At 37.0% G+C, this 25,627-nt stretch overlaps 1 pseudogene; it reads left to right on the top strand.

The window, feature by feature from the left end:
• Window positions 1-24,890, top strand: part of LOC118584544 — a 34,235-nt pseudogene extending 9,345 nt beyond the window's left edge.
• Window positions 24,891-25,627: the final 737 nt, after the last annotated feature.

Below are 25,627 nucleotides of genomic sequence, written 5' to 3'. Positions count from 1 at the left end.
AATTGAGTAGAATCTGTAGATTGCTTTTGGTAAGATCGCCATTTTTACTATGTTAATCCTGCCTATCCATGAGCATGGGAGATCTTTCCATTTTCTGACATCTTCTTCAATTTCTTTTTTCAGGGACTTAAAGTTCTTGTCATATAGGTCCTTCACATGCTTAGTTAGCATAACCCCAAGGTATTTTATATCATTTGTGGCTATTGTAAAGGGTGATGTATCTCTGATTTCCTTCTCAGCCTGTTTGTCTACTGTATATAGGAGGGCTACTGATTTTTTTGAGTTGATCTTTTATCCTGCAATGTTGTTGAAGGTTTTTATTAGCTGTATCAGTTCCTTGGTTGAATTTTTGGGGTCACTCATGTATACTATCATGTCCTCTGCAAATAGGGAGAGCTTGACTTCTTCCTTTCCAATTTGTATCCCCTTAATCTCTTTATGTTGTCTTATAGCTCTGGCTAGAACTTGAAGTACTATATTGAATAAGTAGGGGGAGAGGGGACAGCCTTGCCTTATTCCTAAATTTGTGGTATTGCTTTGAGTTTCTCTCCATTTAATTTGTTGTTTGCTTTTGGCTTGCTGTAGATTGCCTTTATTATGTTTAGGTATGTTCCCTGTATTCCTGATCGCTCCAAGACCTTTATCATGAAGGTGTGTTGGATTTTGTCAAATGCCTTTTATGCATCTAGTGAGATGATCATATGTTTTTTTCCTTGAGTTTGTTTACATGGTGTATTACATTGATGGACTTTCGTATGTTGAACCACCCTTGCATCCCTGGGATGAAGCCTACTTGATCATGGTGGATAATTGTTTTGATGTGTTCTTGGAGTCTGTTTGCCAGAATTTTATTGTGTATTTTTGCATCAATGTTCATGAGGGAGATCGGTCTGTAGTTCTCTTTTTTTGTTGCATCTTTGTTTGGTTTAGGAATCAGGGTAATTGTAGCCTCATAGAAGGAGTTTGGTAATATACCTTCTGCTTCTATTGTGTGGAACAATATAAAGAGTATTGGTATTAAGTCTTCTTTGAAGATCTGGTAGAATTCTGCAGTGAAACCATCAGGTCCTGGGAGTTTTTTGGTTGGGAGACTTTTAATGAATGATTCTATTTCCTTTGGGATTATTGGACTATTTAAATGGTTTATCTGGTCTTGATTTAACTTAGGTATGTGGTACCCATCCAGAAAATTATCCATTTCTTTTAGATTTTCCAGTTTTGTGGAGTAGAGGTTTTTGAAGTATGACCTGATGATTCTCTGGATTTCCTCATTGTCTGTTGTTATGTCCCCCTTTTCATTTCTCATTTCATTAATTTGGATTCTCTCTCTCTGACTTTTGGTTAGTTTGCATAAGGGTTTGTCTATCTTGTTGATCTTCTCAAAGAACCAACTCTTTGTTTCATTAATCCTTTGTATTGTTCTCTTTATTTCTATTTTATTGATTTCAGCCCTCAATTTGATAATTTCCTGGCATCTGTTCCTCCTGGGAGACTTTGCTTCTTCCTGTTCAAGGGCTTTCAGGTGTGCTGTCAAGTCACTAGGTGAGATTTCTCCAGCTTCTTTATGTGGGCATTCAGTGCTATGAATTTCCCTCTTAGCACTGCTTTCATAGTGTCCCATAAGTTTGGGTATGTGGTGTATTCATGTCATTGATCTTTAGGAATTCTTTAATTTCTTTCTTTATTTCTTCCTTAACCCATTGGTGATTCAGTTGAGCATTATTCAGTTTCCATGAGATTGTAGGATTTCTGTAGTTTTTTCTGTTGTTGAAATCTAACTTTAAACCATGGTGGTCTGATAGAACACAGGAGGTTACTCCAATTGTTTTGTATCTGTTGAGATTTGCTTTGTGGCCAAGTATGTGGTCGATTTTAGAGAAGGTGCTATGGGGAGCTGAGAAGAAGGTATATTCTTTTTTGTTTGGGTGGAATGTTTTGTAGATATTGATTAAGTCAATTTGAGCCATAACATCAGTTAAGTCCATTATGTCTCTGTTAAGTTACAATTTGGCCGAAAGTGGGGTGTTGAAGTCTCCCACTATTAATGTATTAATGTGTGGAGTTTTATATGTGATTTAAGCTTTAGTAATGTGTCTTTTACATATGTGGGTGCCCTTGTGTTTGGGGCATAAATGTTCAGAATTGAGACTTCATATTGGTGGATCTTTCCTGTGATGAGTATGTAATATCCTTCATGATCTCTTTTGATTGACTTTAGTTTGAAGTCTATTTTGGTGGATATTAGGATGGCTACACCAGCTTGCTTCTTAAGACCATTTGATTGGAAAATCTTTTCCCAGCCTTTAATTCTTAGGAGGTGTCTGTCTTTGAATTTGAGGTGTGTTTCTTGTATGCAGCAGAAAGACGGGTCCTGTTTTTGTATCCATTCTGTTAGTCTGTGTCTTTTTATAGGTGAATTTAGTCCATTGATATTAAGGGATATTAATGACCAGTGTTTGTTCGTTCCTGTTGTTATTTTTATTTTTTGGTGGTAGTGTGTTTGTACTTCTCTTCTTTGGGGTTTATTGCTGTGGTGTTATCTATTGCCTGTGTTTTCATGGGTGTATCTGCCTTCCTTAGGTTGGAATTTTCCTTCTAGTGCTTTCTGTAGGTCTGGGTTTGTGGATAAGTATTGTTAAAATCTGGTTTTGTCTTGGAAGGTCTTGTTCACTCCATCTATGATGATTGAAAGTTTTGCTGGGTATATTAGTCTAGGCTGGCATCCATGGTCTCTTAGTGTCTGCATTATATCTGTCCAGGTCCTTCTGGCTTTCAAAGTCTCTATTGAGAAATTGTGTGTTATTCTGATGGGTTTGCCTTTATAAGTCCCTTGGCTTTTTTCCTTTGCTGCCCTGAATATTCTTTCTTTATTCTGTACATTTAGTTGTTTAATTATTATGTGGTGAGGGGACTTTTTTGGGAGGTCTAGTCTGTTTGGTGTTCTGTAGGCTTCTTGTATCTTCATAGGCATTTTGTTCTTTAAGTTGGGAAAGTTTTCTTCTCTGATCTTGTTAAATGTATTTTCTATGCCTTTGAGTTTGTATTCTTCTCCTTCCTCTATCCCTATTATTTGTAGGTTTTGTCTTTTCATGGTGTCCCAAATTTCTTGGACATGTTGGGCCATGACTTTGTTGGTTTTAGTATTTTCTTTGACTGATGAATCTATTTCTTCTACTGTATCTTCAACACCAGAGATCCTCTCTTCCATCTCTTGCATTCTGTTTGTTATAGTTGCCTCTGAAGTTCCTGTTTGTTTACTCAGAATTTCTATTACCATCATTCCTTCTGCTAGTTTCGTCTTCATTTTTTCTATTTCCCTCTTCAGATCTTGGATTGTCTCCCTTGCTTTTTCATGATTTTCATTCAAGGACTTATTGTTTTCTTCTGCTTTAATTGTCCTTTCCTCTTGTTTTTTATAGCATTCTTCCCATTTTTTGTTTGTCTGTTCCTCTACTTCATTTTTTATTTCTTCTATATAAGGCTCTAGCCTCTTCATGATGTTACTTATAAGGTTGTTTTCTTCTTCTTCTTCCATTCCATGATGTTAAGGTCTAGCTGTTGGAGAAGGGCTAGGTTCTGGTGATGCTGCATTGCTCTTTATTTTGTTGTATGTACTTCTGCCTTGACGTCTGCCAATCTCCTTGTGTATTTGTTCTTGGTCTCATCAGTGTACTTGGTCCAGAGAGAGCTGACAGATTTAGGGAGCCTCTCTCTGGTCCACATGGAAGCTCTGGGCCAGATGGGAGTGCTGGTCCAGATGAGAGTGCTGGCCAGATAGGAGCTGGGGGGCTGGACTCTGAGTCTCAGGAAGTCCCTGGGGTCTCCTTATTTTGTCCAGATTGGTGCTCCTCTTGTCCAGATGGGAGTTCCTCTGGTCTCTGGTCCACATGGGAGTTCCAAGGCAGAATGGAAGCTTGGGGCTGGTCTCTGATTCTCAGGAAGTGGATGGGGTCTCTCTGGTCCAGATGGGAATTCCGAGGTGGACAGAAGCTGGGGGCTGGTCTCTGAGTCTCAGGAAGTGGCTGGGTTCTCTGGCAAATGGGTGTGGGTGCAGGGTGTGGAGACTGCAGTGTCTGCCTGCAGTCTTGGAAAAGGGGAGCCTTCCTGCAGGGGCCGCCAATTGGCAGGAAACTGGGGCCAAGTTGGTCAGGTCCTCCCAGAGTGGCCTGTTTCCAGCAGTGGGACCCAGATGCAGGTGCCTCTCTGACTTTAACCCAGTCACTCACCTCTGGTCCGGATGGGAGTTCCGGGGTGGATGGAAGCTGGGGGCTGGTCTCTCCTAACTCCAGTTTTAGAAGATCCTATGTGCCCCTTTCTTTGACTCCTCAGGCATGTACACATACATGCACAAACTGACAGTTAGACACATAAGTAAAAGTTAAAGGTCTGTCTCAAAAAAGAAAAGAAAAAACAAGAAAGAAATGCATTGTTTACTTGTATGATCCTACCTGGGGAAAAAAAGGGAGAATAGTATGACCAATTTGTGAGAACATTGGTCTGCTATGCTTTTCCAACTTGTATACTGTTTCATGGGAGTGTACTGGTTGGCATCCCCCCTGCAAGAGGTATATACAGTTGCCTGAGGAAGATGAAGAGCATCTGCATAGGAAGATTATAAGATCTGAGACAGAAAGAGGAGTTTAGAGGGATTCCTTTTTCAGTTTAGATAGGACACTTTTCTGAACTTTGTTCCCTTACTTGGTATTTCTGTTCAAAACAGTGAAATTTGTTGTTATGTACTCCTCATAATAACAATTCTTTGAGAGATCTCATGTGAAAGTTCTTTAAATGAACTTTTATTGATTCTTTGTGAATTTCATGTCATGCATCCTGATCCTGTCCATTTCCTCAATGTCCCCCACTGTAACCACTTTCTTCCCTTGAAACCTTGCCCCTTAAGCAAAATAATATTTAAAAGAAAATCCAAAAGCCAATTGAAAATAAACAAACAAACAAAGGAGAACAAGAAAGAAAGAAAGAGAGAGAGACAGAGAGAGACAGAGAGAGAGAGGAAGGAAGGAAGGAAGGAAGGAAGAAGAGAAGGAGGAAGGAAGGAGAAGTAAAGGAAGGAAGGAAGAAAAGGAGAAAGGAAGGAAAAGGAAAGGAAGAAAGGAGGAAGGAAGGAAGGAGGAAGGAGGAAAAGGAAAGGAAGAAAGGAGGAAGGAAGGAAGTAGGAAGGAGGAAAAGGAAAGGAAGAAAGGAGGAAGGAAGGAAGTAGGAAGGAGGAAAAGGAAAGGAAGAAAGGAGGAAGGAAGGAAGAAAGTGGAGGAAGGAAGGAAAGAAGGAAAGAGTTTCCTGGTGGAAGCTGTGCTGTAGCCTGGAGAGTCAGACATTTCACCCTTTATTCCTTTCATCTTCATTGGCAAGTGTTCTTTGACATGAGTCATCAGTCTGTTTTGAGACCTTTGGACTTCAAGCCATTGTTCTATGTCTTGGAGATCCTGCAGTTTTGGACCTGCAGGTTCATCCTCTTTTCCTGCTCTCATAGTTCATAGATGAGTTGGATGTTGGGGTGGGTCAACTCACAGCCCCAGCCCTGGGCCTGGGTATCAGCTGGATCGGTTAGCCTGGCAGGTTTATTCCATTGTCTCGCCCCACATCCCCAAACACACACTGAAAGTTCTCCAGCACTGCCTTGGACTTACCATCTAATCTGCTCTCCTTTTCTTAGGCCATTGGTCCATTTCACTCATGCTCACACCACCAAGGCCAGCCCCACTGTTTTGCCCAGGCAAGGCATAGAACCCTCTCCCAATTCCTGTAGCAGGAGTACTATGGCTGTGTGTGTGTGTATTCTCCTATTCTCAAACCCTCAGGTCTGGTTCACCTGGACCTGTGACAACAGAGTTAGCTTTAGTGTGGTGCCTGGGTGGGTTGCAGGGCCAGCTCTTTGTGCTGTGTGCTGCAGCTGATGAGGGACAGTGCTAGCTCTTGCCCTCTAGTCATCATGGGGCCAGCTCTTTTTCCTACCACACAAAGCAAGTGGTAGGGGGCATCTTCCCTCACCCATGCCACCATATGGCAGATAAGGGGGCACAGGGTCAGCTCTCCTACTCTCATGCCCTCAGGGTTGGCTTATCTGCATCACCTTCAACAGAATCAGCTCTAGTGTACTGCCCAGGTGGGACACAGGGCATGGTATCCCATGTGCTGCAGTGAGTGAGGTATAGGGATAGTTTTCCATCTCTCTTGATCCCAGGGACATCTCTGTCACCTACCATGGGTATCAAAGTGTTGAGGGTGAATGTTTCTACTAGTAAAAGTAATTATTTATAATATATAATAAATTATATATATATATATATATATTCCTTTGATGATGAGCTACCCCTATTGATTCCATGTGCTACAGATTCAATGCTATATTTGTCAAAAGATACATGCAAACAAGTAACTCCAACTATGCATATGACCTAAGGAGCACTGGGCCACTGTGCCTTGGATCCAGATGCAGATTCTGCTTTTCTGGTCTTTGTCCCTAGCGCAGGAATGAAGAGGCTATTGCATCTAGACTCCAACAAGTAAGGCCAGGATACTTGCCTAAGCAAGTAGGTGTGTGCTAACAGAGATGCTGGCCCCAGCAAAGAGTACTAGCATGCTGATGTTTATTAAAGGGCTATCCTTTACAGCCATACCAGTCTCTAAATTAAAATGAAGAATAAAAATGAAATAAAATATATTCTGTCTGGTAGATGTTCTGTGCTGTGGAACATCAAGAAAATTGGACCACTTTACTGTGGTGATATTATTTGAGGCACTGAGAAGGACATTAAACTCTACTCCAAGTATTTAAGAAATAATCTCAAAATACAGCTCTTCCAAAGTAGTATTCAAAATAGAAACCCAAGCCAACAAAGGCAGATAAGGATCTGATTCTGGGACCCTGATTCTGCACTAAGGCATTTAATAGCAATATAAAAGACATTCAAAAACTCTAATAGAAAACCATTAAAATGTACTGTGTTTATTTATTTTTTAATAACTGTGGCCACCTGCTTTTTCTGAAGAAGTAAGAGAATTTGCACAAGGAATGTTGGCTGGTTAAAGGGTTACTCTTCAAAGAAAAGGTGAGAAATCCAGTAAACAAAAGACATTCTCCAGGGAATAAGAGGAACAGCCTGAGATACACTGAGTTATTTTTTGTTTGTTTGTTTTGTTTCTGTTTTTCCTTATTGGAATTTTTTTCAGTGAGGGAGGAAGCAATACTGAGATTTTTGAGGACAAAGGTTCTGGATGGACACATGAACATGAGCCAGATGCTGTAGAACTGATTTTATACTGTACCAACAATTCTTCAGATTGTGAAAGAAATAGTTTAAGAAAAGTCTGCTATTGTTATCTGGTGATCAAAATCTCTGTCTGGGCTGGGCTGTCTCAATAGGTAAAAGTCCCTGTTGCTTTTGTAGGGCACCCAGGTTTGGTTTCCATTGTCCAGATGGTGGTTTGCAGCCATCCATAACCCTAGTCCCAGGAAGTCTGAAGTCCTTTTGTTGATTTTTCACACACTCTACACACACCTATAACATAAAATACATTCAAACAAATAGTCAGATACTGTAGATGGATATTTTTTGGGGCTGCCAGCTCACACATAATGACACAGAGACTTCTTATTAATTATGAAAACTTAGCCTTAGCTGAGGCTTGTCCCACTAACTCATATAACTTAAATTAATCCATTTATACTACACTATGTTCTGCAATATGGCATTACCTCATGTCCCTACTGCCCATCCTGCTTCCTCCAAATCTTGCTGGTAACTCTGCCTTCTTCCCAGAGTTAACTCTGCCTGGAAGTCCTGCCTTTACATACTACCTAGCCACTCAGCTTTTTATTACACCAATCACAGCAATACATCTTCACACAACATACAAATATCCCACAACAGTTTATGTAAATATTTAGTCTTCTGGTCTCCCTCACTCTTTTTAGGTTTGGGCCACTCTTTGGCCATATTTTTATTGCTTTATACACTTTTCTCTTTTCAGATTTTGTAATTTTTTTATTAACTGTGATATTATGAAGTTTTTCACAGCAGTTCATCAACCCTGTGGGTCCTGGATACAAAAAAGGACTCATTTATGAAAACAAAATCTATAAAGAATGAAAATAGTTCTTAACAGGCTGCCCATGGCTCATCATATGTGTGAAATAAGGAATCTTAATTGCTTCAGGAACCAGCCCCATGGACTTGTCACCAAGCTCATCAGGACCCAATTACTGTCCTTTTCACCTGTAGCTTGACTGTGCAGTTCTTTAAAACCCACACTTAAAATGAAAACATACTAAAATTTTCTATGAATACTATACCTTTATTTCTTCCTGTTTTTTTTTTCAATTTTTCTTTTCTCTTCTTCTCATTGATGGTTTGATTTCTGTCAACATAACACAAACTGGGGTCATCTGGGAAGAGGGAAAATTGCTCCCATCTGAAAGGACTGTAGGAATTGTATTGGTTGAAATGGAAGGATCCTGCACACTGTGGGCAGTGCCACCCCTGGTAGATAGCTGTGTTCTGTATAAGAAAGTGCACTGTACAAAGAGTAAACAGCACCCTTCCATGGTTTCTATTTCAATTCTTGCCTCCCAATTCATGCTACAAGTTCCTCCCTTGGCTTTCTAGATAACAAACTATAAACTGTAGTCCAAATGAGCCCTTGCCTGCACAAGTTGATTTTGCTCAATGTCTTATTTCAAAAATAAAAATCAAATTAAGCCATTCTCATAAATCTAAGTGTTTCTGATTGTGAGAGGGGAAAATATGTTAAAAATACTTATAGTGAATAATAATTGAGGTAAAATCCAGTTCAATAGATACCATTCTCAAACAAAAGAAAGAAAAACATCACTTCCAGATGGTGAATCTTGTAGTATTTTCATAATACATTGTGATCTCCCTTTTCTTTTTGGGCATATGACTGTGTGAACTTGCTTTCTGTGTATGTCTACTTTCTGCTTGCACATACTCTCCTTTTCTGACCCCATATAGTTTTACATTTTTATTTTTGAGTCTTATCCATGTAGACAATTCCACTCACCAGTAGTACTATCTAAATACACAACTTTATTCTTTTATTTTAATTTTCAAGTGAAAATCAATTAATCAATGAGACACACAGGTGATTCCTTCTGAATCAGTCAGTGCTTGTCAATAGTTCAAGTTATAAAAATGTAAGTGAACTGTAAGTGAACAAGCCTAGCATGTTGGCAAATCTTATAGGCACAGCAGTATTTTAAGAATGCATGATACAGCCCAGCACTTGGGAGGCAGAGGCAGGCGGATCTCTGTGAATTCGAGGCTAGCCTGGGCTACAGAGGGAGTTCCAGGAAAGGCTCCAAAGCTGCCCAGAGAAACCTCTCTGTCTAAAAAAAAATCTCCCCAAAAACAAAAAACCAAAAAAGAATGCATGATATAGATGAAACATATGCTTAGTGTTGTATATATTATTGCACTGCATTTATACTCTCATGCAATCAATGTATATGTATTCAGATTACCAAAGGCCATGTAGAATACTCTGGATATTTAGAAATCATATATTGTGTTTTTATTCAACTACATATAAATTTATCCTGTTCTTATGACTATGCTTAAATTTTCTTAAAGGTTATTAAATAAACAAATAACATACAAAGACACCTCACTATTGGTTGCAAAGCATCCCCAATGCTCTAGGAGAAAAGAAATATCTTTTTAAGAAGATATATAAGAAAATGAGCATGTTACATACCAAAGCAGAGCAAAACCCTATAAAATGCAATTAAAATTTTCAATGACATTCATATAATTAGCTTATTAGTTTCCTAAAAATAGCACGATTATGATTAAATGAAAATTCTTTTTATTACTAAATTACCAAACATACAGAGCAAACCTAGAAAATGGCTTTAGTAAATAGATGATAACAAGTATTATTTGTTGCAAATAACTGAAGAAAATATGTAATGCAAATATATACATGTTCTACTTGGTCTTTTATGACTTAAGAAAAGCACACATGAGGAATGACTCCTTCTCTTAAATTTTGTACCATACTTAACTCTGCCTATATACAGAAATCAAAGAGTGTATACATTAAAACCAAATTGATTTTCATAAGGAAGATATGAATATAAGGCTCCAAGGTTTATAATAGTTCTGTAATATTTAGTAGAAAAAAGATGGCAATAAATATGCAATTATTTCACCAAATGTATTAAATGAATACACACATACAGAGTTACTTTTTAAAGCATGCCACAATTCCCAATTCATTAAATGAGATGGAACAGAACATATAGTGTTCTATTCAAGAGCTCTATTAAAATTCTTATTCTCAAATTTATCTGAACCCTATCTCTCTAAGTAATCAACATGATAATTATTTCAAGAATCCAGCTTTTTTTCATAATTATCTTTAGAAAGGCTGACGCTTAAAATAAATGGATAGTATCAGCCATATAAATGCTTACAGTATATTATTATACTTTAAAATTTTATTCATTGCAATTTTGTACAACCCAGTTGCTTATAATTTGCTGTAATTGCTCCTCAAATAGAGCATTAAGGTTTATGGCTTCATATTTTCCTTGACTAAAAGGCTTTATTACCATAACAATGCATAGAAAATGGAAATATTGATACCCATAACCTCTAAGTAATGTTTGCTTATTATTTAATGTGGAGATGTGCAGCTTAATTTTAAATGAGTCAGAAAGCGCCAAGGTATATTTCTTTTCTCCTTTTAACATATTGCTTCTGTCCTAAAAAAAAATCTTATAATTTAAGAAAAAAAATCCATTTTATTATTCATTCTGAATACAAAAAGACAAGTGTTTCTCTTAATGTCTGAGATAAAGAGAACGATATTCTAATTTAAACCCTGTTTCTTATTTTTTGACCAACTGATGCCCATTGCATGAGTGAAGAAATTTATAGTCAAGACTGGATCTATTAGGATCTAGACATAAAAAGGAAAAAAAAATGGTTTTTAGTGCAGAGGGAAATAACCTTTTACAATATTAATAAAGACTCTCTATACTTACTATATATCTTTGACCTATAATGTCGGAAATATAGATTGCACCCTTAAATCATGCACTTCTAGCTTCATACCAAATTTGTACCATTCAACTTTATCACAAATATGTCCAGATTTTTACAACATCTGGCACATTCTTAGCAATTAGTTTTGGGCAGGCTGCAGTGCCTCTAGTCTCAATTGCACAGTCCGTGCACATGCACACATTATGATTAGTAATGATTTATTCAATGATGAATTCATTCATCTTAGTCTGTTAAAGCCTAGAACTATGAGAGTTGACACTTATGATTTGTGCTGTAGTTTCTTTGATAATACCAAATTCTTTATAAATATAAGCCAAATAGAGATGAAGACTCAGAAGCAGTTGGGATAAGTACTATCTTACAGTGGAACATGCTCAGGAAGCCAATTTTTTTATGCCTGTTGGATAAATACAATGAAATTCTGTCAATGATTCCTATTCCTTTTCAAAACAGGTAAGTAAAGTACAGTGTTCAGACTACTTGTAGGGATCTTATAAATTTTAATTAATTCACTTCTGTCATTGAATATCTAAACATACCCTTTCATTTATAGCGAGTGCCATCTATGAACAGATCGTAAAGGAATTCACTTTGGATAAACAGTTGCGATTTTTGGAAAAGGGTTAACTGATTTATAGTTCACTACTCCCCATGTGTTCAATTTTCTCATTCTTTTACCCTATGTGGTTTCTATTTGTGCTCAAGCTCTGCAAGGTGGCTTCCATAGCAATTTAGAGATCTTTTGAGCTGACTATGGTTGTTTACATTTATTTTAGTAATGCTACCACCTTGTTATTTGAGTCTCCCTATCCTGGGTATTAAGAATTACTCATAATACTGAATACAAGAGTAGGCTTACTTACACATTTAAATAACTTCCTCTTCTTCTGCATTGAAAACAGTAGAGGTTTTATATTTAAATTAGATACATCTACTACATCTAACTGACACTGCAAGTATTATCCATATTGGAAGCTATGGAACAAAAAATGCTATCCATGATATTCAATTCTGTAAAGTGGCAGTCTGCATCAATAAAGGGGATGTTCTGCCTCCACTCTTTCTTGTTCTAGGGAAAGCAGATTGGATTTATGATCCTAGAAGCTGTCTTAAGTGTGCAATGTCAGAATACTTGAACCGAGTGTCACCTACTGAAAAGAAAAAAGCAAAGCAAAACCACCACAATTAGTCCATGTGTGGAGCTGCTGAAGTCCTGAGTGAATATGTAAGAACAAATGAAGTATAGTTAGAGGTTTCCTGCCTGGCCCACAGTCAGGACAAATCTCTCTCACCTGCCAGGCCTATAGATGCTCAGAACCAACCAAGTAAACACACAGAAACTTACATTGTTTACAAACTGTATGGCCATGGCAGGCTTCTTGTTATCTAATTCTTCTATCTTAAATTAACCCATTTCTATTAATCTATACTTTGCCACATGGCTCGTGGCTTACCAGTACCTTACATCTTGTCATGGCGGCTGCTGGCAGTTTCTCTCTCCTCTGCCTTCCTGCTCTCAGCATTCTCCTCTTCCTTGTCCCACCTACCCTATCCTTCCTGCCTGGCAACTGGCCAATCAGCACTTTATTTATTTTAACCAATCAGAGCAACACATTTGACATACAGACTATCCCACAGCAATGAAGTCCTGAGTGAATACATATTTTGATATGGAAGAGACCATGTCAAATACTCCAATGCCTTGGATCCACAGAAATAACAAAGCCTTTTCTTCATCCATGTGTAGCTATGGACAGTGGGAACAAAAAGTGTCCACCAAAGCTCTCTCCTTGTGAATGTATTCTAAGACTGCACCCTTACAGCACTCTCCTACTGGGATTAGCTAATCTGCCTCCTTGATCAGCTGTATACAACAAACCCATCTCCTCATTCAGATATATAAAATAAACATACTCCATTTCTCAGCTGCAGTTGGTGTGTCTCTATTGGTGTATACTGCCTGTTCAGTGTCTCTGTGTGTCTCTTTTCTTCATTACCCATATACACAATTAGATCAATTCCTAAATTGTGCAGTTTGTGGCAGATCAGTAGTATCCACTCTGACACTGAGGGAGAAATCTCCTGTTATTTCAAGTACTGAAATGTAGGAGTCTCTGTCCATTTTTGAAATAGGAGTATAAAGGACAAGGTATTTCATTGTAAGCAATGTGCATACATGTATGTGCATACATTGAACATATTTAGCATTAAGGTATTGAATTTATTAAATTTTATTATATGATAAATACTAATTGATAGATTAATAATACTTGATTTTAACTCAATTATTTAAATGCTATATCTCTTAAATACACATATAACTAATTTTAGAGACATAACTGAATATCTTTAAGACAGCTAAAACTTACAGGTTACAGATAATTAAATCAATATTCTTTTGTTACTGGGATGTTTTGGAATATTTATAGCATTTCTTCATTTTGCCTCACTTAAATATCAACACAATCTGTTTTTAAATGATGGGAACAAAGACAGTAATTTATGTAATCACTGTTCTCTTTTGGTTTCATTTATGATATCATATTTGTCTCATTAAAGAAGAATAAAATTTTGTTCATTTGAAATTTATTTGAGAACAATCTGTGTAAAGCCAAAAGAAGGACATTTGTAGAACTATTTAGAATCCTATTGAACAAATAACATTAACAAATATACATTCCTGAAAATTGCATAGAGATGACAATTGATTCATTGAGCCATTATAGAGTTAGGTGCCAGAAACTTTTTTTCACCTCATGCAAAATGAAATCCCCATCTTCATTTTACCCTTATTCCTGTTGGCATTGTCACTTCCTTCTCATATCCATAAATATATTCTTATCTCCTTCCTTTGTTTTATATGGGTAATCTGAACATTTGATTTTAAATGTGACATGCTAGGGATGTCTTTCTGTATGCTGTGAATATGCTGCTCTTATTGATTGATAATAAAATGATGATTTGCCAGTAGCCAGACAGTCAGTATAGTATGGGTGGGATAAGCAGAGAGGAGAATTCTGGGAAGTGGAAGACTGAGTCAGGAGATGATGCCAGCCACTGCCACCTCTATGAGAAGTAAGATGTAAAGATATAGGATAAGTCACGAGCCATGTGGCAAGGTATAGATTTATAGAAATGGGTTAATTTAAAATATAAGAAGTAGATAGCAGGAAGCCTGCCATGGCCATACAGTTTATAAGTAATATAAGTCTCTGTGTGTTTACTTGGGTCTGAGTGACTGTGGGCCCAAGAGGGACAAGAAAAAAACTCCAGCTATAGTGACATACCTTTTTCTGGTAAGTTTTTCAACTTGAGAAAAACTACACTTATCTGGGAAGACAAAACATCTTTTATAGAATTGGCTTAACCAGATTGGGTTGTGAGTATTGTAAGTTATATCTCTATGTGTGAGACTGTGAGTAATGACTGTGGGACATTTTCTTAACTAATGACAGATATAAAAAGGCCCAGTCAACTGTGGGTGGTGCGCCCATTGGGAAGAGGTTCTGGATTGTATAAGAAAGCAGGCTGAGTGAGCAATGTTCAGCAGACTATGAAGAAATGGTCTTGCCTGCTCCTGCTCTTACTTCTGCTTGATTTCATGTCCTGGCTTTACTCAATGATAGACTGATTAGGGAGGTCAAATCAACTAAACCCCTTCCTCCCAAGTTGTTTTTTTCATGTTATTTCAGCACAGCAGCTGAAACCTAATTAAGAAATGCTTATATAACTCAGTGCAACATGATTTCATTCAAAGTCTAGCTAATTCTAAACAATATCGCTTTCCCTGATTTATCCATTTAGATTAATCATAAAGACAATGATCAACTTTTGAGGCATATGCTAATAAAAAATGTGATGCAAAATAGTCTTGCTAATAATGTGTTTAAATGACCTCTTATTGTAAGCTTATTGCCTTCTATAACATATCATACATTTATAACTTGATTTGATTACCATGGTTTGAGTAGCACTGTTTTTAGTATTACCAGTGAATATAGAACCTCTTCAAAGGACAGTTGGCAATATTTTCTGTCAGAACTCAATTATAGCTCTTTTACCTTATGTCCTACATGTCATAAAATAATTTACTTCATCACTAATAATGCTGATTAGTTCCATATCTACACTTCTTGCATTGGCTCCTATAGATTAGGAACTACAGAGGGGGGTTCTCTGATAAAATTATTGCTTGAATGTTTTTAAATTCATATTGCTTCAAGACTTTAATATCTCATATTTAATAGTTCACTTGGATTATGGACAACTGAGCTTCTCTCTAATTTAATAGCTTCATCTCTTTACTTTTTTCCCCCTAAACTTGATGTAAGCTATTTATAGAGACCTTGTTGTTTAATTTATCTTTACTTTTTATCTGTAAGAAGACTATATAAATTGCTAGTTTTTCTTACACATTGTCAGTCCTAGATTATTCTATAACATTTATCACTACTCTTGTTAACTTTATCTCACAATTTTGATCCATGGTAGATGATAGGGGAAGAGAGCATTTATGAACACCAAGATTAATCAGTGGTAAAGGAACATACTGGCAATCTTGGCAAGCAGAGTTCAATTAACCAGTAAGATGAGAACTAACTTGTGCAGTTGTCCTCTGATCTCTATATTCAAACCACAGAATTGAAAAAATATTCTACATACATACATACACACAAACACACACACACACACGCACACACACACACACATATACATATGTGTATGTATATATATATATATATATATATATATATATATATATATGTGTGTGTGTGTGTGTGTGTGTGTGTGTGTGTGTGAGAGAGAGAGAGAGAGAGAGAAAAAGAGAGAGAGAGAGAGAGAATTAAGTTTAAGGTTGTAACAAAGAGCCATACTAGAAAGGTAGGGCTGCTCACCAAGTTTAAGGTCATAAAATTAATGTGGTAAGAGTTTTTTCAGTCAATTTATCATAGAGGAATAATATATTCTATGATTTAGGAAAAAAGAAATGAGAATTGGTTTCTTCTCATTTATTTTTTACCTATCCTATGAAGAATTTAAAATATAATTACTATAAAAATATACATGCATTAAAAGCCAAAAACTCCAGTATGCAAAGTAAGATCTCAATAAAATCCATTCAAGAACAACTAATGCTCCAAGAGGAACAATGTCATCACAATAAAGTCTTGGATTTACTTTTAGATTGTTTCCAAATACTTCTCTTGCATGTTTTAGTGGATTACCATCACTTGTAGTAACACAGAGCTAATTCCACTCATTTTCTATTGTTTGATTTTTCTGATATATGGACAATAGAGAAAAGAAGATGGTAGATCACTAGAACAAAGCAGTCTGGTAAGCTTCTGCCATAAGAGGAGCCATTTTTCTGCTAGGAAAGGTTGCCTAGTATTTATTTCCACAGGAACTGTATCATATACACATCTTCAGAGAATCTATTGAAAACATGCATAATGGTCAAACTTGATTTTTTCTTCTATTTGTGATTGTTCACATTTATATTTCACAGATGAAAGGATCTTTTTTTCCTAGTTTCATACAGCAATGAATACATTGTCAATAGGACATAAAAATTCTTGCAACTCCTTCCCTTTCCATTCTTCTGTCATGCAATTCATGTCAACATAGTCAGTGAATGAGACAAGTTAGACATACTACATCAGGAGACAAATTCTCCAGGGCTGTTAACAGCCTTAGGGCAAGGCGTTCGATATCCTGACAGGTGCCTTTCTTATGCTAGACTTTTCCTGTGTGTCACAGTCTCTTTAGGCACTCATGAGCAGAGAGGCAGTGGTTCTGATTGATTTTTGGACTGTTATCAATATAAATAACAATTAACTCTTATGTCGGCTGCTAGAAAAAAAACATAAATGTAGAATTTCTATGCTTCAAAACTGAATGAAAATATATGCATTTGGGATGAATGATGCCACTGTACTAAATGTCACAGTTAATTAATATTTTTGCAATCTCATTAAAATCAGTTAGGTATGAATGAGGCAGATTTCTAATTTAAGGCCACAGTTTACCTCTAACAGTTTTTTTTTTTTTTTTTTTTTTTTTAGAATTTAGTTTGGAGTGAATTAAAGGCACCACCTGACACAAATCTATCTCCAACTATGACACCACAGAACTTTGTGTGTATGTGTGTGTGTGTGTGTGTATGTGTGTGTGTGTGTGTGCATGTATATATTATGTTTTTGTCTGTTTTAGTAAGGTTAGTAAGGTTCAAGACTAATACACCTGTAATAAAGAGATTAGCATGGGAAAATTTTAGAAATTTGTTTAAATAAAATTTTGTGTGGTACTAAGAACTTCCAAAATTAAGACCCATAGATTCATACAAATTAGACAGCCTTGGACAACCATTTAGAAAAATGATTGGTCACAAAGGTGATATAACCTAATCACAATGAACTGGGAGTAATTTGGTAAATTTTGTTTGTTCGGTATTTTTGACCTTTGACTATAGGGCATATCCCTTCTACCATGGTGTTCTAAGGACCCACTTGTAGGGAAATAAGAAAACACATGTCTGGTTGGAACAATAATGACAAATCAGATGACCTTTGTCCTTCTCTTGTATTCTACATTATTAATATGCCACATTTTTTGTATCATTCAAATATTTTTAGTGATTGTCTCTTTGGTACATATCATATAATTACTTACCCAATTCTTTCAAATGTTTGCCCAAGCTCCAGCAAAAATTACAAAAAGAAAGGGAAAGTACAACCACTTTGACGGTGCCCATTTTGATCATGAATGTAACACTTAAATTTCATGTTTCTTTCTTGCATAAACATGTATAATATACTAAACATTTTTTATTTTACATAGCTAATATATTTCTATTTTATTATTGAGAAATTAAGTAATGGAACAAAATTAATGATGATACCATAGGCTCATAAGTTGAAGAATCTTCACCAGCATTCTCTAGACCACAGACCAGAGAGGGATTCAAAACAGTCTCATTCAGCACCACCTTCCCCCAACCCACAGCTTTTCCTTTCTCATTTTTTGGATGTATGATGTTCTCATTAGACTCAGATATTGAATCATGGTCACACACTGGTAGCACTAATATGTGAGTTTGTGGAACCATTAGGGAATCCAAACTCCTGGGCAAAATGAGTATATAGAAAATGGACTATGTATGCTTTTTTTCTGGTCATGGTTTGGGCCCCCACTCTCTTCACTTCCTGGTGGGTGCCATGTAACAAGATTTAGCATCACATTTCAACTACTGTGAAACCTGCCATGTATTCCCAAATGGGATGGACTATATCCCACAAGAGCCAATACAAATCTCTCTCTACTTGCTTATGCCATAATCTGCTAACCTAATGAAAACAGTAAGTAATACAGAAAATTGTTACTGAAAAATGGGTCCATTGCTGAGATAACTCTGACATTCCTGTCTATATGACCTTGGAGCTGGTATACAGGAGGATATTTTCAGTTTAAAGTGAGATAACTAATGAAAATAGCTTCTGAAAATAAGGGGTATGTTAATTATATTCATAAATGGTGAACAGGAAAAGAATAGACTTTATGAATGATAACTAACTGTAAATCTAAATTTGGAATTCTATGAAATTCTGCTAATTCACCTTATATCAAAAGACTAGCATTCAACGTTTTTTAGTTACCTTCATTTATGCTATAAATATTTACAAGACTTGCTTATATACGGAGTACTAGCTTGGAACCAAGCTACAATGAATACCAAGGCATAGAATTCTTAAATTCAGAGAACTGATAATTGAAAGGAGAGCACATGTTCAAATAACAATGATGAAAATAGGAGTGATTATACTTTGAATGAAAGGTAATATATGCATGTGTAAAAATGGCATATATAAAATCATAGTGATATGGAGGAAGTTACACTTTCCCAAAGCTATAACATTTAAGAAGGAAAAATGAGAGTTAAGAAGGAAATAACAATACAAAGTGGTAAAAGAACAGAGAAAAAGCAAATTGCAAATAGAGCAAGCAGCATGTACTAAGAGGTTGGAATGAAAAGATAAATGAGATGCTGAAGGATTTTGTAGCACTAATTTAGCTGTTCTGAGCCTTAGATTCCTAGTTAACAGAACACAAATAAGAATGTAAGTTCTAACTTGTTCACAGAAACTTAGTACAATAAATGATTTGTAAACATTGAAATGCTACACAAATAATTATTACTCTGCTTACTTAATATAAGTAATAAAGCTCCTACTAATTTATGCATGTTTTGCAAACCTTCTACTTAGTCTTTTGATCATGTTCAACAGTTCCATGTCTTGTATTTAATAGAATAGAAAATAAATATTCAAGGCTGAGAAACAGAGTAATAGAACCTTACCCTCCCCAAACATACACAGGTGTCCTATTACTAGGAATCAGTCACCAAGCCTTAAACAATTCTGAATCCTTGATTATTTGAAGATGGTCCCAGGAATATAATTAAGTATATCAGGATCAGATTCTAGGTATCTATTTATAGCTGTCCTGTCCCTATTTGATGAAGCACAATCAGATAATGGTGTGATTTCATCTAATAAACCACACTTTTACTACTTTGAAGAATGCATTTTGTTACTAATGAGTACTATCTATGTTTGTTGGTCACATACAGGCATGCAACATGTGCCAAAGACCCTTATTTCACAGACAGTAAGTACTAGATTTTAAATTTAACAAAATCTGTGGTGATATATTGTGTAAAATTTGTCTAAAGATCAGAGAACAGAACAAGCTACTAGATTAAACATAGATGCCAGGCAGTGGTGACACACACCTTTAATCCTAGCACTTGGGAGGCAGAGATCCATCTGGCTCTCTGTGAGTTCAAGACCTTTCAGCAATTTGAGGTACAAAAATCAGACAAATAGAAATCCCTAGTAAGCCACAGAATTAAATTCAAAATTAAGCCTGGTATTCTAACCAAATTTTAAAGTATGGGTTCTTATGAAGGATCAATAATTTGAAGCACCATTGACACAGAAGGTAAAGTGTTAGCCACCTCCATAGTATATCATTTAAAATATTCAAGTTCCTCTCTGTTACACTACCAATGGTATTCTTTACAAAACTAGAAAGTGAGATTCTAAATGTATATATACACAGAAAAAATATTAAACTACTTGCCACCTTGAGTAACATGATAAAGAAGGACAAATTGCACTGACTTCAAAATGGAGCACAAAGCTACACAATGCGAACAATTTATGATTGATGTATAAACAGATGTACAAAAAAAAAATAAGAACTAGTAGCAAGATTAGAAGTAAACTCCTGTATCAGCCAACTGATTTCAACAACAGCAGGCCATGGAGACAGCATAATGTCATGCTCATCTTGTTTGTCAATTTGAGTGAATCTGGAATCAACTAACAACTGGTTGACAGACCCATGAAGGATTTTCTTGGTCAGGTTACTTAAAAAATGGGAAGACCATTATAAATGTGGGAAATAGCTCCCCTGATAACAGGAAACTTGAAGAAAAGAAAAAAACTAAGGTTGTTTTTTTTTGTTTTTTTTTGTTTTTTTTTTTTTTTTTTTTTTTTTTTTGTGTGTGTGTGTGTGTGTGTGTGTGTGTGTGTGTGTGTGTGTGTGTGAGAGAGAGAGAGAGAGAGAGAGAGAGAGAGAGAGAGAGAGAGAGAGACTTGCTGCAAATTCATCTACTCTGGTGTCACTGTATCCCTTCCGAATATCAGAATCCACCTTCTTTGGGCTTCCAATGCTAAGTCACCCAGCCACAGGAACTGAGCAGCTCTCAGATTCTCAGGCACGTCTATGTGAAAAGAGCCACTTTCCAGCCATCAGGATCATATTATGTAAGCCAATCAAATAATATTTTAATATATATGTATATATATATATGCATTATATCTGTTTCACAACTTTAAAGACCCCTTACTCATGTAGATTATTCTTTCAATATTTTACTCTAAAATTGTATATCTAATGCAGAAAAATAAAACTGGACACCTGTCTCTACTAGTTACAAAATGGCGGGAAGTCTTAAATGCAATACATGAAAACACAAAATTTCTAGAACAAGCAAACAACAAACAAACAAAACAAAACAAACAAAAAATAACAAGGAAAAGATTCAAGACAGAGATCTGAGCAAGGAATCATATGGAAGAAGATGCTAAAAACCAGGAAATGAAAGTAAATATACACAAGTGATTACATAGTAAAGTAATAAATCTTTGTGCAGAAAAAAATATCATGAATCAAAGGAAATAATTCTACAAAATGGGTGAAAATACTTATAAATTGTATTTTGGACAGGGCTAATACATAGAATATATTAATAATTAAATATTTTCCCAGGTAAACCAAATAATACCATTTAAAAATGAAGTTCCCTTTTCTTTAATGACTAGAAGCAGTCCTGGGCTGGTGGTCCTGATTCTAAAAGGAAACAGACAAATAAGCCACTGCAAGCAAGCCAGTAAGCAGTCTACCTCCATGGCCTCCATGTCAGTTCCTGTCTCCAGGGTCCTGTCCTGCTTGAGGTCTAGTTCTGAATTTCTCTGATTATGAACAGTGATATGGAAGTATAAGGGAAATAAATTCTTCCTTCCCCGTCTTGCTTTTGGCCATGGTGTGTCATCTCAGCAAAGGAACCCCAACAGAGACAGGCAATGTACCCAGATAGATATTTCTCAAAAGAAGGCACATAATAGTTCACAGATATATGAAGGACCCAATAAACAATGCTAGTAATCAGAAGTATGAATCAAATCATAAAGATGATATATCACCTCATTCTAGTAGAGCTGCTGCTATCCTAAAGAGTGAAGATATCAGTTGTTGGCAATTCTATGGAGAAAAAAGATGCCATCTATACTACCAGGAGTATGTAAATTTGGTCCAGTTTTAGAAAACAATATGAGGTTTTGTAAAATATTATAATTGGAACTAATACATGATCCACAATATATGGAATATGGAATGTGTCCAATTAGGAATCAAATCAGCATGTTAAACAGATATTTGTACTCACATTTTTATAGCAATGCTATTGAGAATAGTCAAACCACAGAAAGAAACTTCTGCTGTTTGAGACAGCATAGAAGGAACTGTGAAATATCTTGATAAGGAAAACAAGCCAATAAGAAGTATAAGTACAACATAGTCTCACCCATGTATGGAGCCTAGAAACTGTTCATCTAATAAAAACTGATATTAACATCCTGAGTGAGATGACCCAGATCCAGAAAGACAAGCATGGTATGTAGTTAATCATAAGTTGATAAGAACTGTAAAGTATTAGATAACCATGCTACAATCTACAGACCCAGAGAGGCTAGGTAACAAGTAGAGCCCAAGTGGGGTTACAGGGATTTCCTTGGGAAGGAAAATTTGAAGAGATCTATGGTGATATTTTATTTGTGCTGAAATGTGATTTTATTTGTATGTTAATAAAGTTTCCTGGAGATCAGAAGTCACAGCGAGCCATAAGCAGGAGTCAGACAGTGGTAGCCCATGCCCTTAATCTGATTACATGGCAAGCAGAGTCTCTGTGGACAAGGACACATCCAAAGCAAGGTGACCTGACTTTTTAATTCTAGTACCAACCACAGAGACCTGGAGGTCTGTATAGACAGGCAGTGATGAGGAAATTATGTGGTGGGGTTTAGAACCAATGAGAAGGCAGAACAGAAAGGCAATAAAAAGACAGGATACAGGAAGAAGTTCTTTCTCAGGGGTAAGATAAGGTGGTCTTAGATCTTGGCTACTGCTCTGATCTCTGGGCTTTTAACTCTGCATTTGGAATTTTATCTACAGAGATCTCCTGTGTAGACTAGTGGCAGGTGGGAATGGGAACTTGAGGGATCAAGTTGGGGTGTGGCTGGAAGGGGAGAGTACTGAAAGAGATGACTGGAAAGGGGAGGTTTTGGGGGGTCAGGTAGAAACCTGTGCATGGGAAAATCCCAGGAATCTACAAGGATTACCCCATCTGAGACTCCTAGCAATAGTGGATACATAACCTGAACTAGCCATCTCCTATGATCAGATTAGTGACTATCCCAATTGTGATGAGAGAGTCTTCATCCAGTAACTGATGGGAACAGATGCAGAGACCCATAGCAAAACAGCAGGCTGAACACAGGGAATCCTGCTGAAGAGAGGAAGGAGGGATTGTAGGAGCAATGGGGGTCAATAACATCACAAGAAAACCCACAGAAACAACTAACCAGTCTCACAGGAACCAGGGGGCCAGTATGGGACCAATCTAGGCCTTCTACATTTATATGACAGTTATATACCTTTGTCTACTTGTGGGACTCCTCACAATGGGAGCACGGGCTGTCCCTAATACTTTGCCTGGCCCTTTGGAACCTATTCCTCGTACTGGATTGCCTTGCCAAGCCTTAATACAGAGGGAGGCAGTGCTTAGTCTTACAGCAACTTGATATGCTATGACTTGCTGATGCCCATGGGAGGCCTGCCCCTTTTTGAACAGAAACAGAGGATGTAGATGGGGTGTATGTAAAGGGGAGTTAGGGGATATTGGGGAGGAGGAGTGAGGAAAAACTGTGCTTAGGGTATGGTGATATATTGTGTGCTCTAATAAACTTATCTGGGGATCAGAAGACAAAGCCAGCCACTAGATTAGACATAAAGGCCAGACAGTGGTACCTTTAATCCCATTCCATGAGATCTCATGTCTTTGCTTGGGAAGCACACGTGCTTTTAATCCCATTAAGTGACGTGGCTGGCAGGAGAATGGCATATAAGGCGTGAGGAGACAGGAACTAAGCAGCAGTTCAACTGAGACCCTCAGGGTGAGGACTCAGGCTTTCAGTCTGAGGATTCATGGAAACAGGATTAGCTAAGGAGTTGGCAAGGTGAAGTTTGCTGTGGCTTGTTCTGTTTCTCTGATCTTTCAACTTTTACCCAAATATCTGGCTTCATTTTTTTTTAAAAAAAACTATAAGACCTTTTAAGATTGGTATTATGTCTGGCAACCAAATGTTTGTGGCATGAATTCACAAAAAAGCCTTTGCCTGTGTCCTTGTACTCTCTAGCTTGGTCCAAGCTGCATGTGGCATGCAGGTAGGATTTGCTGAAGGATGCAGAGGCAAAAGGATCCCAAGTTCAAGGCCAGCCTGGGAGGCTTGCTGAGCAGAAGCTGCAGTCAGGGCTAGGTCAGGCCACAGTGGCAGTGGGGCCATGGAGATGGTAGTGGCTGTTGCTACTAGTTGCTAGCTACTTCCCATTGTATTGGTGGTACCAGTGGTGCTGCTACTAGAGAGGAAGGATTTATAGCTGCTTGTTCAGAGAACAATTACCAGGACTGTTGTGTTATAAGAAAGCATTGGCAAATGTCAGTTTGGAGAAGTTTGGTGAGGCAAGTGGCAGGGAGAAGAAATTGCTTTGAAGATATTCTCTTCTAGGAAAGAATGTTCATGGTTCCGAGAGGCAGAGATTTATCAGTCTGTAATATTATGCCATGAAAACACCCTATGATTTATAGAAGCAGACAACAAAGACAATGGCACATGAACTCAGCTATGGCTGGTGTCAGATTACCATGAGCATGAATCCATTTTCGATTACTTGAATAGCTACAATCTTATAGTGGAAGGGATGATCAAACACACTCTGTCCACAGCAAGCCTTCTTGCCCATCTTCACATGGAGATTGTTGATACTCAAGGAAAGCCAGTTATTGCTCACAAATATTTGAAATCAAAGAATATCTTGGTGAAGAAGATTGGAACTTGTTGTATTTCAAACTTGGGACTGGCTGTGAGATATGATTCTGACATAGAAACTATTGATACTCCTCCAAACCACAGAGTAGACACTAAACATTTTCTTCAGTGATCTATGACCACACCTAACAGTGACTTTGAATTCTCCAAAAAGATGATGCAATCCCACAATGACAATTGACAATTCCATCAGGATGATTATAATACCACTAAGCTCATAAAGACCACCCAAGGATCAGATTTGAACTACAAACTGTTCAAGACAATTTTGAGATGGCTAGCTGAGATGATCCAGCCTCACAGACTACACAAGCAAGGACTTGAGACAAGCCCTGTACTTTGGAATTATGCAGAGACTGAACAACAAATGATATAGCTGCCTCTCCCAGGACTTGACAATTAGCCCAAAATTTTTCTTTTCAGGATCCTCTAAAGATGCCTTCACCCCCCAGGCAGCAGGAAGTAATTTTAAGAACATGACACCTGCATTCCCAAGAGGAGAGACAGGTGGTTTTTGGTAACTCACTGGGTTATGGATAATTGTCATTGTTTAAGATAGTGGGTTACAAGTTGTTAATTGTTAATGGTGAGGAAAAATGCTAAGCAAAGGAAATTAGAATCAGAATTCTTGGAAAGAAAAGAAAAAAAAGAAGATATAGATAAGAGGTAGATTATTGAATCTACTCTGAAAAGGAAAAAAGAGGATATATAAGATAAAGGATAGATTATTTAATCTATTCTTAAAAATGATGCAGAAATGATAGAATGGTTGTTAATTGATATTGGTCAGGAAAAAAAGCTAAACAAGGAGATTAGAATCAGGGTTCTTGTTTCAAGAAAAAAGAAAAA

The sequence above is a fragment of the Onychomys torridus genome, chromosome 5, assembly GCF_903995425.1.
Source record: "Onychomys torridus chromosome 5, mOncTor1.1, whole genome shotgun sequence".
NCBI lineage: Eukaryota > Metazoa > Chordata > Mammalia > Rodentia > Cricetidae > Onychomys > Onychomys torridus.
The sequence above is the reverse complement of the archived record's forward strand: the minus strand, read 5'-3'. Positions and strand labels throughout refer to the sequence as shown.